At 43.9% G+C, this 16,521-nt stretch overlaps 1 protein-coding gene across 6 annotated transcripts in view; it reads right to left on the bottom strand.

Annotated features, from left to right (window-relative positions):
* The window catches only part of DPP6 (dipeptidyl peptidase like 6), a 1,137,219-nt gene that overhangs the window by 448,617 nt on the left and 672,081 nt on the right, over window positions 1-16,521 (bottom strand).

The raw sequence follows: 16,521 nt of genomic DNA, 5'->3' as shown, positions 1-16,521 counted from the left end.
AATATAATAGTTACACATGGATTATTATTAATTATACAGGAGCAAATAAGGACAGATGGTCACACTGCAAAGGGATCACTTCTGTCCATGTATAGTCTGGAGAATACACTCTTATAGTGCATATAACTGCAACTCAGTAACCAAGCCAAAATGAGGTAGAATGAAGACGGCCTTAAAAAGTAGACAATGCAATATATAAATATATTTTCATCAAAGATTAAAAGTTCTTTAGAATGTGTCAAATTGCTACAAACTAAAATAGACAATATTCAATATCATCCAAAATATTTAATATTGGCTATATTTGTTATTAAATTAAGAAAAATTCATGGGGCCATTAGAGGCTTAGTAGGAAAGAGTTCTACAGTGGTTTAGAATTTCGACAAGTCTTCATATTTGCCATCTATAACTTAATTCATCTACAGATAGTAGCTTTTTAGAACTTAAAAAGTAAGACTATCCGTGAGCAACAAAACAGCTACAGAAAGTTACACTGATTCAATCTCATTTCCTATTAGGTAGTATTTTCTTTGGGAGAAAATCACTGGCCAGGGCCAAGGATAAGTAATTAGATCTTGCTAATTCAGCAGCTTTTCATTTCACCTGAATTCAGAAAGAAAATAAGCCCTTTTCATCAAGTCTGTGACTAGCAGGAATCTTTCAGTGGTACTATTCATACAAGCAACCTAGTGCACGCAATTTCTCACAGCCCGGTTGACATTCCTCAAACGCTGTTAAGATGAAATTCCAAGGAAACCATTAAAAACAGAACATCAAGACCAAATCTTACTCATGAACCAGAATGATAAAATTAATGTTATCTTCATTAGCTCAAATAATTGATATCTTTTGAGTATTGTTTCTATTTCATTTTTAATTATTTTTATTTTTTTCCAGCCCAGGCTGGAGTGCAGTGATGCGATCTCGGCTCACTGCAAGCTCTGCCTCCCGGGTTCACGCCATTCTCCTGCCTCAGCCTCCAGAGTAGCTGGGACCACAGGCGCCCACAATCACACCTGGCTAATTTTTTTTTTTTTTTTTTTTTTTGTCTATTTAGTAGAGACAGGGTTTCACCGTGTTAGCCAGAATGGTCTCAATCTCCTGACCTTGTGATCTGCCCGCCTCGGCCTCCCAAAGTGCTGGGATTACAGGCGTGAGCCACCGCGCCTGGCCAAGCCTTTTTCATATTGTTTTCTATTTCTGGTCTATATGCACATTTAATTTTTAAATGGGTACAACCACAGCATAGATGCAGTTTTCAAGTTAGAATGCAAGCTAATATGTGCTTCTTTGAACATCTAATTTGGCTCCCCACATTCAGACTTCCTCCTAACTTGCAGGAGTTGAACTGTTGAAAATTCAAGTAGGATTGACTCTGCTTTCCATGAAAGTCAAGAGAAGTCACTAGGTTATCCCCCGGCACACTGAGTGTCAGTAGTGCATTTCTCAGTAGAATGAGACATTTTTTGCCTAGCATGGTGAAAGTGAGGCTATAACATATTCCCTATTCCGTTACCACATGCATACTTTGGAGGTCCATTAAAATGGAAAAGCATGTTCACAATTAACCATTTGCTCTAAGAAGAATAAGTTTTCTACCCAGTGATCCACATCCATCCATCCATCCACATTCATCGACGTATCCATCCATCCGTTCACCCATCCATCCACTCATCCATCCATCCATCTGTTCATCCACATCCGTCCAACCATTCACTCATCCATCCATCCATCCATCCATATATCTGTCAATCCACATCCATCCGTCCAACACATGTTTATCTAGGGCTTACTATGCCAGGTTAGGTTTTGAGAACCTTGAATACAAGAATGAATAGAACAGATACTGACACTGTTATCAACAGAAGTTGAATGGCTTTCTTTTTTTTTTCATTTTTTTTCTTGTAATCTAGTGCAGGAATGGGGGAAGGGACAAATAATAAGCAGATCAGCTCACTAAGAGAAGAGAAAAGCAGGACAATGGAGCTCTGGGAGCTGTTTGCATCAGAGAGATCTCTAGCAAAGTGACATCTGAATAGAACTGAAGGAATCTGCAGAGCTGACATCTGAGAAGACAATCCAGATAGAGGGAGTGGCAGGTGCCTGGCCTGTGAGACAGCATAGGCTTCAGTGGAGACAGCAAGGAGGCAGTGGCCAGAGTGGGAGAGCAAGGTGACTGCTCTGAGGAGTGGGGGCAGTAAGGGGCCAGGGAGTGCAGAGCCTGAGGGCCAGGTGCAGGCTTCGGCTTCCCTCTGAGTGAAAGGGGTGTGAGCACAGCAGTGTGTAAATAAGGCTCCCACTAAGGAAGGTGGCCAGGGGAGCTGCTTAGAGGAAACACTCGCAGAAACCAGGGTGGGAACAGGAGCGGCCAACAAGGCACAGGGGTAATGGAGGTCTGTCTTGGGTGGCAGTGGTGGGTGTGTGCTGGGAAGTAGCTGAATTCTGGGCATACAATAGAAAGATATTAGCCAACAGTGTTATTCTGAGAGGGTCACACAGACCTAGGTGTCAGGATATATTTATGTATCCCTTTTGCATGTAAAGCCCTCTCTGGGGCTCTAGCCTTCTGTTTTCAAGAAAAAAACACCCTTTGCCCCTGTGACACGGCAAGTCTGTCCTCTTTCTACCTCTAGGCCAAATCTAAGTTCTACCCCACTCCGTTCATACCCTATGGTTCCTGGAGCAAGTCATTCCCTTCCATGTCCCCTTTCCTCAACACGCCCTACAACTTGTCTGTTTCCTGGAATTTCCCTTCATCTTCATTTCGCCAGGCAAATCCCTTTGCATTCTTTACTTATCAGCTAAAATATCACCTCTGACATCGTAGGAAGTCTTGCCTGGTTTCACCGGCATTATTCTTTCCCCCTGGACACAATCACAACACTCTGTGAGTGCCTTTCTGTAATACTGGACCACTATTAATTTATCGATTTAATATATATTATCTTAGTACAAGTATTAATATATTATCATAATGCATGTGTCATTACCGGGGGCAAACTACTTAAGGACACAGTTACCTTACTGTGTTCAACGTCTCAATGTCTCGTACAAAACTTGGGACAACATAGTGCACGGAGACTGTGTTGAGTGGATGAATGGATGGATAAATGCCTTTAGAAGTAACAGAAAGGCAATCACTGATGGATGCAGAAAGCAAAGGGTTAATGCAAGCCCAGTTGCGTGAATGAGGCCATAAGCAGCAATGGATCCTGCAAGATGTAATGCAAACTGACATGCATAGTTGGCAATCCTGTCCTTTGCGACATCACTGCTGCTCATACTTATTTTTAACTCAGGCAAAAATAAAACAAACAACGAACTAAAACCAAGCTATACCTTTTCTGTGTTGTTTGGTCATTTTAAACATAAAATTCACCTTTATCCAATGTTATTATCTTAGTAACTTGTGATTACAGCTTGACTTTTGTGTGTGCCAATTTTATATCTCAAGTGCAAGAAACACAGATTAAGATAATAATTATAGACACCACAATGTCTATGAACTGATTCAAGGAGGACCCTAATGCAGGCCGCTTTAATTTTCTCCCCAGCTACAGCCGATAGAACCCATGCCTCTCCGTCAGGTTATGCATCCCTGTTCTCTCCTCTCTGTTAAAATCTGACACGTCTCATCTTGGCCTGAGCTTCGTATCTCTCATGAATTTGCCTTGCTTGCTACCTTTATCAGACTGTGTGCCTTATGAAGAGGAGAAGATTCAAATGAGAACTCTAAGTTGGAGACGATTTTTGAACGCTGCAAGGAGGAAAGGAGTGGGACACAAAAGGAACTGATTGCTTAGGTGTTATCAGGATTAAACGTAAATGTATTTGAAAGCACACTATAATTTATAAAAATTATAGAAACACAAGATACTAATTTACTATTTATTGCTGTCACCACTAAGTAATGTTTTAGCAACATATGATATGTAATAGAGAAAGAACTCGAAAGTGCATTACGTTTCCTACTCTTTATAAAGAAAGGGAAGGGGCTAGAGTGGTCACATTCCACTTGTGATCCTCCAACTTCTTGTTGCATCCTGAGCTTTAATGAGGGGAAATCAGAAACTTAATTTGTTTTGGGTCCTCAAAGCAGAGTGATCCAGGTTATTGGATCCATAATTGTGACTCCACAGTAAAGTGATGCATACCTCAAGCAGCCAATAACCACTGTGAATGTTCCGGGTACACATCCCATGACGTGTTTGTTTCATGTCATGTAAGTCTGGCCTTACGCAGCTAAAGGGACAGAAGGAGTCACCTCCAGCAGAAGTGAGATTGGAGGATGATTTCACGATCAACCAAAGCCTCCTCCTAAAGACACACCCCTGCAGGAGAAGACTGGAGCAATCAGGGGCAGCACAGCAGGGACCCCGGGGACAGCTGAGGTCCAGCCTTGCCAGCCACAGTGGGGACAGCTGGCAATTGTGCATTCTATGTCCCTTAGCTAAAGGCAGAGGGGTCAACCAGATGGCCTTCTCACTAGGGAAGGAGGGAGTGAAGTAAATTATTTCTCTCATAATCATCTATCTTTAAACCATCAATCTCTTCCTCTATCAAGCAGCCTGCAGAAGTATATTAAGACTAGAAGACAATGTCTCGCTCCCAAAATGGAAAGTGGCCTTTTCTACGATATAACTATACCCATGGTTAGGTAACTGATAGCTTTAAATAATTCCAGAGGATACGTATAAATCAGCAGCTGCTTGGGATTCACAATGCTGGCTGGAGGTGGAAACGCAAGCCAGTCTTGTTGGAGCAAGAGGACCCTAACTCATCGTCCAATAAAGCATTGCATGTACTTAGCAGGGGAAGCTTTCCCACTCCCCAAGATGCTCCTTTCCTTGTGACTGTCACTTTGTTTCTTGTGAGTACCTCCGGGGTGCTTTTGCTAGTAGTGGGGGTGAGGGAGGGATAATGGATATGGCCGCAAGGTATGAATTAATGCCGCCTCCATGTGAATAACTGCAGAGACGGCAGGCGTGGGCAGCTGAGCAGCCCTTTCAGAAAGACTGAAGCAACCAATGCGGGAATGGGAGGTGGTGGTGGTGGAAGACGATGTCATCCCACCTTCCCCAACACCTCCGTTTATTTCATTAATTAGAAGTTAATTTTGGTTAACCTGCCCGACTTTTGAGGACTGGCAATTAATTATACATCATCATCATCATCTTAGTGGAAGCAGAGGAGCCAATGTTTCCGGTACATCCAGACACAAACCTGCAAGTGCCCCTCTTCCCCTGGGCAGTGTCCACCACGTCCTCCATGTGGAGAAGGGACGTCTCACTGCTCAGGCTCTCCCAGGGCTCTCCCACACCCTTTCCGTATGCGCCTCATGGACTCACCTGGGATCCACTCTACTTTTCTCAAATACATTTGGGAACTTCTAAAGTTGCCTATTTTACATAACACGACTTGATGTTGCTGCCTGAGGGCACAGCAGTTTGAAATCCTACCCACCACCCTTACTAAAGCAGCTGTCAGCCCTCTACTCGAAGGTCAGCAAAACTGTGTTTTCAGAATTAACTTCTGCCCTATCAATCCTTCTAGAAAACAAACAAACAGGCAAATTATTGATGCAATAGCTATCTGTTAACATTTCTTCTTGATTATTTTTACCTGCAAATTCCAACATCAGGTTCAAATTATTTTAGGCTCTTCAGTTTAATTGACTGGGTCTGATAGATTCTTTTATGAAATTAGTTCAAAATGTAAGTTAGTCTTGCTTTCTGGGCTCAGTCTACTTTGGTTCTATTTTGATATAATGTTTTAAAGGTATCAAGTTGCTCTATATATTTCCAAAAGCAGCAGCAATGTGACCTGATCATCCACAGAAAAAAATGTCACAACACATCAGGCCCAAGAGAAATCCCTTTCAGTGAAAAGATGGCTACGAAGTAAGCTGCAGAATTTAAAATTGAGCATTTGTATCTTTCACCTTGCTGTGTATGATAACAGCGTCTTAAAGCATGTTTAGATAATGGCTGTTTTTGCATAGACTCTCTGAAACCCACAGGCGATTTTGAGATGAGTTTTCTATACTGGGTAGATTTTTGGCACGCTCAACACATCACTTCTCAATGTCAAAAATCCCTGCAGGCACTCAATAAATATTAAGTAACTAACAAACTAGCCTCAAAGGCAAGAACCACCAGCAATTGAATGGCAGAGACTAAAATAATTGGAGCTCACTTTTTAAAAAGGGCTTGCCACCCTGGTACAATGTTCCAGCACGGTACAGAGGCATTGTGAAGAGTGCCCCAGTCAGAATGATCGGAGCTGCCCTCCTCCTCCACCCATGGGCCCTGGAAGCCACATTTCTAGTCTGTGAGCCCCCTCCTCTCCTCCTCAGCCAGAGACAATTAATTGGCCTAACCTAGGTCAAAAGTCTGCTGCAGGATTTGCGGTGTGGGATTAAAATATTCCAAGTCGTTCTTGGCTGCTGTCACAAACCATGAGAACGGAAGGTGGGGAGGGAAGTTAAGTGCCTGCTGCCATATGGTGTAAAGATTCCAAAGGAAATAAAGCAGATTTACAGAATGAGAGGAATGAAGTAGAGAGGTTCAGAACCAAAGAGAATGAAAAGCAAAGAGACAAAGGCAAAAAGGTAAGAAGCTCAAAGAGACAGAATGAGCTCCTCTTGGCTTTCCATTTTTGATGTACTTTTCCTCCTGAGGCCTGGATGCATTTTTCCCTTGGATTTAATAATGCACTCCTGTTACTTTAGGAGATATTTCTTTTTTTCTTTTTTCTTTTTTTTCTTTTTTTGAGTTGGAGTCTCACTCTGTCACCCAGGCTGGAGTGCAGTGGTGCTATCTCGACTCACTGCAAGCTCCGCCTCCTGGGTTCATGCCGTTCTCCTGCCTCAGCCTCCTGAGTAGCTGGGACTACAGGCTCCCGCCACCACGCCCTGCTAATTTTTTTGTATTTTTTTAGTTGAGACGGGGTTTCACCGTGTTAGCCCAGGATGGTCTCGATCTCCTGACCTTGTGATCCACCCTCCTTGGCCTCCCAAAGTTCTGGGATTACAGGCATTTGCCACAGTGCCCAGCCTTTAGGAGATATTTCATTTTCCATTTTACTTAAACTAATTTGAGTGGGTTTCTGAAACTCAAAAACAAAGAAGCCGAATGTACAGCAAGCATTGATGCTTCATCCAGCGCCTGCTCCCTGGTTCCTGAGGGGTATGCTCCTGTGTCTGCAGCATATTCTAGCTACACTTACACTCAAAGACTCAGTGGAAATTCCAACCACACTCTTGGTTTACAATTTAATTTAGTTTTATTTTATTTTTATGTTATTTTTTCAGATGGAGTCTCACTGTCATCCAGGCTGGAGTGCAGTGGCGTGATCTTGGCTCACTACAATCTCTGCCTCCTGGGTTCAAACATTTCTCCCTGCCTCAGCCTCCCAAGTAACGTGGATTACAGGCATCCGCCACCATGTCCAGCTAATTTTTGTATTTTTAGCAGAGACTGGGTTTCGCCATGTTGGCCAGGCTGATCTTGAACTCCTGGACTCAAGGGATCCGCCCACCTCAGCCTCTCAAAGTGCTGGAATTACAGGCATGAACCACCACACCTGGCCTTTGGTTTACAATTTAAAAATAACTAATTTGCTAATTTGATGTATACATTTTCTTTGAAAAGGCTGGTGATTCTACTAGCAGGTATAGTTATTTTCCCAGGGAAACTGAGTGGAATTTTGCAATTACCTTAACAGATTTTCAAGAATCAAATTTGTCATCATCCACCAGCCTTGTAGTACGGGCCCCTCTGTGACAGGAGGAAGCTAATTTAAGGGGAAGCAAATGCCAGCCAAGACAGTTGGCACGGCAGAATGTTCACGGGTCTCAAAGAGGATGGGCTCTTCCTGAGGTCTTCACTATTTTAGGTATCAAATTACTCAAAAAGAAAGCTGTAGTATTTTTAAACTATAGCTGGCCTAGAATGGAATCTATTCATTAGATCCATGTTAAACAGCTATTAGCCTAGTATCAGCATTTTCCATAATCCAGTATAATGGAAAAACAAATAGCATCAGAGAAATGATTGGCTGCAGAGAGGCAATTGATGAGTAATCTTACTATCTTTATTCACCTGTAACCTTAGTCTCCTTTGTCAGGGAAGCTAACATAGTCACAGGTACCAGGGAATGGGATACGGACATCTTCATGGGGTGTCATTGGTCTGTCTACCAGAGTGGTGTATTCCATGTAAGAGAATGCCATAGAGCCATGCAAATCACAACCTCTGACTACATGCACAGCACGAATGAACCTCACAAATATAATTTTAAGTGACATAGATCAGACAGTAAAGAATATAAGATGAATATTTCTTTTTGTAAAAAGTTCCACAGTGGGCAAACTACACTAAGTGAGTGGTTCACACGTAAGTTCATGAAGACAAGCCAGAAAGACATTTCCATGAAATCCAGGATGCTGCATAACTCAACGGGGAGAGAGAAGTTGCCACTGGAAAGAGGAAGTCAAGGTACAGGAGCTGCGGGGTACTGGCTGTCCTCTGTTTCTAGACCTGGATGGGTTATTTCACATTAGGAAATTCAGGTTACACTCACCTGTTAAGCTGTGAGTTTACATGTTCCATAGTTTTTGCATTATAATATTTCACAATAGCAATGGTTAACCACGTGTACTGGATACCAATGTTGTGACAGTGAGCATTGGCCTAACGTGCTGAACTGAAGAGACATCCCTACACTTGCACTCGGTGGGAGAGACCTCAGGCAAACCCAGTGACACTGTGAGGTGGGGCAGTGGGCAGGAATTCCAGGTGTCAAGAGGGAGTATAATGATGGGGCATGTGCTGATTTTTACTGAGGTGTTGGGGCAAGCAAGGGTGCTCTGAGGAAGAGAATTTGAGCTGAGAGTTGAAGAGTATACAGGAAGGAGGTGGTGACCAGCTGGGGCAGGTTTTCCATGCAATGGAGCGGCTGTAACCTGGTGCATGTGTGGCTACATGTCAGGAGTGAGGCGTGAAGCATCCGAGATGAAGCTGGACAGACAGGCACAAACAAAACCAGGCTCAGCCTCGTGGACCGCGCCGCTGGTCTTGCCTTTTATCCAAAACACAATAGGAAGCCAGGGGAGGATTCTGTAAGCCACCTCAAATAAGTTCCAGAAGAAGTCAGATATTAATTATTCAGTTCATCTACTGACATCAGAAAAGTGCCTAGAGAAAGGTCAGGATTGGTTCCTTCTCCCACTGTGCCTTAAAATATGTCAAATATCAGGCCAATGTGGAATTGAGCACCTTAAAAAGTAAGATATTCACACAGCAACTATAAAAAATATTGGGAGAAAATAAATGACACATACATGACTGCAGGATCTCCCATTACACTGCTTCCTTCTATTGTCTAAATGTATTTTCTTCCTAATATTTATTCACTGTGAAAAGCTCTGACATAAATTTCTTTTATGTATCATGGACCATTTACTATAAGTAGAAGGTAGCAACAAATTACAAAATCAATGGTGCACATATCTCAGGATGGTAAAACAGCCTTCTAATCATTGTATTTCCATATTCAGGAGGACAGCAAATGATGATAGGATGGCAAGAACAAGTTTTAAATAACATTTAGCAGCTGACACGTGTCCGTCAATAATCATCCAGGAGCCTGGGGGGTGCACATCCCCGTCTCTGTTTCACTGGCTCATTTACTCAGTCTTCATTACTGGTGGCTCTTCTCTTTCCACAAAGGTGATAAAAGCCAACACAGATCATAATTAACCCAAGGACTTAGGGGTAGATGGAGGAAAATGCAGGACTCTGCATGGTTCCAACCTCACAGAAGATGGCAAAGAGGCTCCAATGAGGTCATCTCCACTAGTGAAACTGGTGGGAAAGCGTTGGCCCAGTGCAGCCTGTGGCAGCGACTCACAGGAACGTGCAATGAATTTGGTGTGATCTCCCAGTACCCCCTTCCCTTCCTCCCTCTTCCTCTCTCTCTCGTCCTCCTTCTCCTTCTCCTCTCTCTGTCTCTCTATCCCTGTTGCTCTTTCAATGTCCCTCTGCCACTCTCTCTCACACAAACATAATTAATGCCTAGTAATCCACAATTTAAATGAAATTCTCAGCCAGGAATGGTGGCTCATGCCTGTAATTCCAGCACTTTGGGAGGCTGAGACAGGTGGATCACCTGAGGTCAGGAGTTCGACACCAGCCTGGCCAACATGGTGAAACCCTATCTCTACTAAAAATACAAAAATTAATGGGGCATAAGGGCGTGTGCCTGTAATCCCAGCTACTTGGGAGGCTGAGGCAGGAGAATTGCTTGAGAACCTGGGAGGCAGAGGTTGCAGTGAGCCGAGATTGCACCACTGCGCTTTAGCCTGGGTGACCAGAGCGAGACTCCATCTCAAAAAATAAAAATAAAAATAGAATAAAATAAATTCTCTCTGCTTGGGAACAGCCATGAACATAAAAGCAACAACAACAAACAAGAAATGTCTGAGTATAAGCAGGCCCTGATCAAAAGTGTGGAAGAGACTCAACTGTCTAGAGAGTCATTAATTCAGTCATTTCTGTGATGGGTTATTTTGCTGATCAGAAGATAAGAGCACTTTGATTGGAAAATGCTGATGATCCCAGTCACACTCCCACAGCTCAGGTGAGCAGCTCAGAAACAAAGGTGGGAGAAGAGAAGGAACATGAAGACAAGAATTTACCATGATGCACTGGGAGAAAAATGGAAGAGCACGTCAGATGCAGGAGAGTGGGAAGCAGATCCCAACCCCAAAGCCAGCAGCAAGCAGAGAGGGAAGGGTGAAGCGGCGGCTGAAGAGTCCAGCAGTCTGGACCTTCAGGGTGAAAGCCAGCAGCCACATGCTTCTAAAGGCCCTGCAGGCACGATATCTGTGTGGAAACTATAACTCTGCAGTGTCACAAAAGGAGAAAATACAGGCTTAGGGTGGCTTTTTGTTTGTTTGTTTGTTTTACAGCAGCATGGTACATTTCCAAATAATTTCTACCTGAAACTATAGAAACATAGTCTGCACTTTAAGTAGCGAAATTTGGGTTTTCATGAAGTCGCACATACCAGGAACAAGAGGGCTAAGTTTCTATCTTAAACAAAATTCAGACTGTTAATGTTTTATTTTAATTGTATCAGTCCAGGTTAAACATTATTTTATGATCCAATGTCTTTAAATTGTTATAGGTTTAAAAAGCCTGAAGATGCCTTTATTGTTCTTATAGGTAAAATGGATTTCAAAGAAATAACCACAGTTTACGATAGACTGAGACCTGAGGCATGTGTTTTAGTCATAACATGTACAACACGAAATGAAAGACAGAAATCTCTGTTTTACTTCAGACATTGTGTAACAGAGGAAAAGAACGTGTAGGCCGAAAGGAAAGCAAACAGTGATGATTTTGTTGGAAAGTTGGACCTGTAAGGAAACGCGAAGGTAATCAGTGTACTTATCTGGAGAAAAGTGGGCCAGGCCAGAGCTTAATTACTGCCTCCAGATATAATGCATTTGTATAATCCAAAGGATTTTGGACAAAAGAAATAATAATTATCTAGTTCCTAGGACAGAAGGAGAAGACTAATTGACATTATGAGGAGTGTTTGAAATAGCTTCATGTATTTCTCAAAATGATGGTACAAAAATAGCCTTAGAACCCCCTGGGTGTGCACGTCAAATGCAGATTCCTGGACCCTCTGAACTGGAGTCTCTGGGAACAGGGTGGGAGAACGTTTGTGTTTCACAGTGTGCCCAGTACACGCTTATAAACAATGAAGTATGAGGCCGGGCGTGGGGGCTCACGCCTGTAATCCCAGCACTTCGGGAGGCTGAGGCGGCCGGATCACCTGAGGTCAGGAGTTCAAGACCAGCCTGGCCAATAGGTTGAAACCCCATCTCTACTAAAAAAACAAAAAAAAAATGCAAAAATTAGTCAGGCATGGTGGCATGCACCTGTAGTCCCTGTCTCAGCTACTTGGGAGGCTGAGACAGGAGAATTGCTTGAACCTGGGAGGCAGAGGTTGCAGTGGGCTGAGATTGTGCCACTGCACTCCAGCCTGGGCAACAGAGTGAGACTCTGTCTCAAAAAAAAAAAAAAAAAAAAAAAAAACTTGCAGTCTAGTATGAGAGCCATTACCTACAGGAACTTGTTACATCTGTAACCTGGATAAGTCAGTTTGGTAAAGCCCCTTGCAACTGGTTTAAGAATGGAAGGCTCAAGAGTTTGTGATGGCAATTTTCCAAATGCAAAATTCTGTCCATTAGCACATCATAGACCAGTTTAGAAACATGCCCATTTAGAAACAAGATTCTGATTGGCTGTCTTACAGCCCTTGACTGGACTTATTTAACTACCATATGAGTACACATTATATGAGGGCAGCTTTTCCTAAGTACAATTTTTCTTTTACCAAGTCAAAAGCAACATGGGTGACCAGTGACATCATTATTGAACAGAACTCATGACCTGTGATGCCCACTTCCGTGTCTTGAATGTTTCAAAAAAACTCAAAATTTGAAACCCACGCTCAGCAAGCATAAGTTTTGTGGCTAGCACCATAATGAATAAATAAACTGGTAAAAACAATAATGACAATAACCAAACCCAATGCAGTATAAAATCCAGTGCAGGTGCTGAAAGCCTGTTCATCTACGTGTGACAGAACACACGGACAAGAGCACTTTTGGTCCCGATGGAGAAGGGGGTGTGTGTTTCCCCCCGAAAACCCCTAGATCATTGTTAAGAAAAAAGAATCTCTCTATTAAAAGGCTATCTCATTGTCCCACACTGGCCTTTTTTTGTCCAAAATGTTCAGACATGTATCAAGAAACAGATCTCAGGGTACTTAGGGCCATAAATATTTGTACTGATTAATTGTGACTATTATTATTAAATAAGTGATAGCAACATACACATTCCATACCAGAATGCGTGAAAACTATGTTCTTGTAACATAGCAGCATGATATAAGCAATTTTCAAGAGAATCTTCTAATAACATGTATTAGAAAACAGCCAGGCAACTTAGTACATGGAATTCATTAGAGCCTAAATACTTAAAACTAGCTTTACTTAATATTATTGCAGATTAACTGAGGAAAAGCTAAATTACTTGTACTGTGATTTTTGCTCTTCATTTCTTTGAATTATTTTGGACCCGGAAACTGCTTTACTCAGAGCACCTCCTTACCGTTACCCCCATTTTTTCTTCCAAGGGAAGTGGAGGGTGGAGAGGCCAAGGAGCCGGGCCAGGCTGAGATCAGGGCACAGGAACAGATGCACCCAGCCTGAAACCACAGAGCCCAGGGCTACCAGGAGCTGAGCGCTGTCCTGGATCACTGGGCAGATACCAGGAGAAAAGGAAGGTCCTGAATACCAATTCCAAGGGAGTCGGGTAAGAAAGGGAGAAGGAAAGGCTGGGTGCGGTGGCTCTCGCCTGTAATCCCAGCACTTTGGGAGGCTGAGGTGGGCGGATCACGAGGTCAGGAGTTTGAGACCAGCCTGACCAACATGGAGAAACCCCGTCTCTACTAAAAATACAAAAATTAGCCAGGCGTGGTGGCATGCACCTGTCATCCCAGCTACTTGGGAAGCTGAGGCAGGAAAATTGCTTGAGCTTGGGAGGTAGAGGTTGTGGTGAACTGAGATCATGCCACTGTACTCCGGCCTGGGCAACAAGAGCAAGATTCCATCTCAAAAAAAAAGAAAGAAAGAATAAAAGAAAGAAAAGAAAAGAAAGAAAGGAAAGAAAAACAGAGCCTGACGTGAGGTTTTGATGACAGCAGCTATCTGAGCCTTTGGAGCTGGGGACCTGGAGTGTTCTTCCACTGTCCGCCTGCCTTTTGTGGGTGGTGTGCAGCAGGCCCTGGGGAGTGGCGCAGGGAAGCAGGGTGGGTCTAGGCTTGCTGGAGCAGCCCTGAGTTGGTGCTGCTCAGTGATGATGTAACTGCATCTTGAAAGACGGCCTTGGCGCTTCCCCCTGGTGGCCTGTGGCTCCCAATGAGCATCCTTGGCAGCTGTTCTCAGGGCACCACAGTGTTCTGAACACAGGCCTTTGCGTTCCTCCTTCATCTGAGGACTTCACCAACACTTCCCTTGAGCTGCACTGTCTCTCATCTGAACACAACCAGTGTTGCTCATGTCTTCTCTCTGGGTGCCAATCAAAGTAAGCGCCGTGAGCACAGGACATCATCAGGATCCACCTCTCTAGCACTGTGGAGCCTAGTGACATTTTCACACGTTGAACTTGCAGTATTGGTTTCCTGAATGGAAGACTTAACTTAATGAAAGAAACATTCGAATGAGTCAGACATCTCTGGGTTTGCCTCCACCATGTGCCAGCTGAGCTTCCATCCATTAAACTCCTGGAAGCTCATATGTCAGCTGGGAATAACACAGCCCTTGCAGCACTGAAGAGAGGATTAAAGACAACATAAAGAGCCTCTAGCAGAGCATCAAGCACAGAGTGGGCAGTCAACACACGGTGGCTATCAGCAGCCATGACCTATGCAAACAACACCAAAGGGCACCTGTGTTGCACGGCTGGGGAAGTGCTATGGGCTGAATGTTTGTGTCTCCCCAGATTCATACAATGAAATCCTAACTGCCCAATGTGACAGCACTAGGAGGGGGGCCTTCAGGAGGTAATTAGGTCATGAGGGTGAATGGGGTTAGTGCCCTTCTAAGGAGACTCAAGAGCCTGCTCTGTGCTCTCTGCCATGTGAGGATACAAGAAAATAGCCATCTACAAACCAGACCTGACCACGCCAGCACGCTGACTTCAGATTCCCCAGCCTCCAGAATCATAAGGAATACATTGCTGCTGCTTAAGCTGCACAGTCTGTGGTATTCTGCTACAACAGCCTGAACTGACTGATGCAAGAAGTTAAAGTAAACATACAAAGGGTATCTCTATAGCAGCAAGCCTCCCCAGTTGACTTGCATCATTAAACTAACCCCGTGCCTTAGTGCTGTCTACTCACAGGAAAACGAAAGCCTTGGTCCAGAGATGAGAGGCAGCAGCCTGTTTAAGCATCTAAGGCCGTCGAGGAGCCTGGGGAATGGAGGCGAGCGCAGCAGTGCCAAACCCTGAGATTCTGACAGCGGCCCCTGGAAGAGGAGCTTCTCACCTTCAAAGGCTGAGAACTGGGAGGGTGGATGGAAACTTGCCGTCTGACTCTTTGAGGGTGGGATGCAGGCTTTAGAATATCAGGAAGGATGGCCTGTATTCCAGAAACCAGACAGCACCAGGCCAGGAATGCTCTGTGCTGGTGGTGACCATAATAAATGCCAGGACTGGAATATAATACCCAGCTCCATCTGAAATGTCTGTGACGAGCGCAACCTGCATTGCTGATGTGACATAAGACACGTGGTACTGCTGTGTTTCACCGGCCTCGCTGCACCTCGTTCAACCCCTGCCTAACCCCGGTACTCCAGGGAGGAACGTGGTCTCCACATTAGCCTTGGGACCTCCTTGACTTGGGTAGCCATACCGAGGCGGGCACCTGTTTCTCCATATTCAACCATGACAGTGACACATCTTCCTGATAACGCTCAAATAAACAGCGTTTGTGTTGTCACACAGCTGTAAGCCTGCCCAGATTGCCTCCTGAGTTCACGAAGCCTCTTGAATGTGTTACCCAAGAGGGTTATTTTATGTGGCTGTTAAAAGCGATGCTCTGTCGTAGTGAACCACGATGTTGAGAGACCCAACTCCAACAATCAAGAAAGAGAGGCACTAGAGGCACTGTGCTTTCCAATACATGAGAAGTTTTCTTCCCTTGAAAGGTGAATGGAAAGGCTGGGCCTTGGCAGACGTGGGTTGGGTTGTAGGTCTGGCTGCCCACCCATCTGTGCAGCTAGGTGGTCAGAGAAGCGTCAGCAAATTCGTTAGGCCTTGCTGTGCTCGCACGTGGATTCCACTGACCAGCTGGATGGATTTCCCAGAACTCGTTCATTTGATCAAAACAAGGATAAGACAAATTATGCTTTTTTTTTTTAAACAGATTAAGAAGCAGAAGCTCAGAGAGGTTAAGAGACTTGCCCAAGGTCACACAGATGTAAAGTAGCAGAATCAGACCTGAGGCCAGGCCTTTAGATTCTAAATCAGAGGTGCTTTGACAATAAAACCTAAGGAAGTAGGCTATATATTCTTTTTATTTTGTTTTATGTTTTATTTTATTTTAATAGCTTTTGAGGTACAAGTGGTTTTTGGTTACGTGGATGAAGTGTACAGTGCTGAAGTCTGAGCGTTTGTGCACCCATCATCTTAATACTGTACGTTGTACCCAATATGTGTCTTTTTATCCCTCATACCCCTTCCACTCTCCCCACTTGCGAGTCTCCAAATCTATTATACCACTCTGTATGCCTTGCATACCCATAGCTTAGCTGCCACTTGTAAGTGAGAACATAACAATATTAGGTTTTCCATTCCTGAGTTATATCACTTAGGACAATGGCCTCCAGCTCCATCCAAGTTGCTGCAAAAGACATTATTTCATTATTTTTATGGCTGA

This window comes from Pan troglodytes, chromosome 6 (genome assembly GCF_028858775.2).
Source record: "Pan troglodytes isolate AG18354 chromosome 6, NHGRI_mPanTro3-v2.0_pri, whole genome shotgun sequence".
NCBI lineage: Eukaryota > Metazoa > Chordata > Mammalia > Primates > Hominidae > Pan > Pan troglodytes.
This window is presented reverse-complemented; position numbering and strand designations above follow the sequence as displayed.